The sequence below is a fragment of the Terrapene carolina genome, unplaced genomic scaffold (genome assembly GCF_002925995.2).
Source record: "Terrapene carolina triunguis isolate 2854851 unplaced genomic scaffold, T_m_triunguis-2.0 Scaffold397, whole genome shotgun sequence".
Lineage (NCBI taxonomy): Eukaryota > Metazoa > Chordata > Testudines > Emydidae > Terrapene > Terrapene triunguis.
Window position 1 is genome coordinate 1,658,926 of NW_020664748.1, and position 1,670 is coordinate 1,660,595.

The window sequence follows — 1,670 nt, forward strand, 5'->3', positions numbered from 1 at the left end:
GCAGTTGGCAAGGCCATGGGAAAGAGGATGTCAAGCAGCTAGGTGGGGGAAATGGCTCCATTGGGTTCGGGGGGGGAGGGGTCATGCTCCAGGGAAGGCAGCAGAAACCAGCGGCCCCATGAGCAGATGACAGAGACTGAAGGGGAGAAAAGGGGATGTGTGTGATAGGGGCAGCTCCAGAGCCTGGAAGGTCACCCCCACATCCCCCAGGGCCTTCCAGAGACAGAGAGTCACCCCCCCACATCCCCTAGGGCCTTCCAGAGACAGAGAGTCACCCCCCCCTTCCCACAGGTCTTCCAGAGACAGGGAGTCACTCCTCTATCCCCCAGGGCCTGCCAGAGACAGGGGGTCACCCCCACATGCCCCAGGCCCTGCCAGATACACAGGGGATTTAACTCCACACACGCATTCGAGAGTCTGCCATGGTGGCGGGGGGGAGTCCCCTTCCCCCCCATGGTAAGCCTAAGTCTCAAGACAGGTTGTTCTCAGACCGCGCTGGAGGTGAGGCAACAAAGCCAGGCCACCCAGCAGCTGCATAAATCAGCTCTCAGGACCCGACCTAAGCTCCAGAACAAAAGAACGAGGTCATCTTGGAAGCTGAGTCCCGGAGTGTGGGGGGACACAGGGCCCTGCACCCCGACTTCCTGCGATTCACCAGGACTCTCAGCCAGCCAGTAAAGCAGAAGGTTTATTCTGACGACAGGAATACAGTCCAAGACAGGTCTTGCAGGCACAGACAACAGGACCCCCTTAGTTAGGTCCATCTTGGGGTCCCAGGGCGCCCCAGTCCCCTTGCGAGGTCAGAGCCCCGTCTGCCGCCCAGCCATATCACCAGCCAGCTCTGACTCCCTCTCCCTCTCCAGCCTTTGTTCAGTTTCCCGGGCAAAGGTGTCACCTGGCCTCTAACCCCTTCCTGGGTTCTCATGTTACATGCTCAGGTATTCTCCTTCGGCCAGTCTCCCATCCCCCAATGCAGACTATCCTAGCCACACTCCCCTGTCAGCATTCAAAGACCACAGTAAGAACAGTCCCAGTTCGTCACAGAAGCACCTTCACCTTTGAACTCTGCTAGCAGGGAAAGGCAGAGGGGGGCAGGCGGGGACCCACAGATCAGGGAATTGGGAGGCACCATTGGTCAGGGCACCCAGCTGGCATCCCACAGGACCAGGGCAGCGCCAGGGCAGCAGTGCACATGCGAGGGTCGCAGAAAAGGCCAGGCCTTTGATCAGGAGCGCCGCCAGCCTTTCTGCCGCTCTAGGCGGTGGAAGGTCCCACCCCAAAATGCTGCCACGGTCGCCGCCCCCCAAATTGTAGCGCCCTATGCAACCGCCTAGGTCTCCTAATGGGTTGCGCTGGCCCTGCCTTTGATCCATGTGCCCTAGGGCCCAGTTTCTGGCGGTGGCCAATGAGGATATGCCATTCTCTAGCTGGGGGTGGCTGGGCGTCCTCGTTGAGCTGCCTGCAATGACACTGGTCCTTTCCGGTGAGGGTCTGGACTGTCAGTGCATTTGGGGATGGCAGAGGTTTGCAGGACACAGAATCTGGAGGCAGTGTGGGGGAGGGTTGGTTTACAGAGAGTTAAGACAAGTGACTGGTCTGATTTCCTGTTGTTGCCCCAATGGATTGGAGTCCCCAGCCCCCCAAGGGAGAGAGCAGGGTCCTCACTTCAG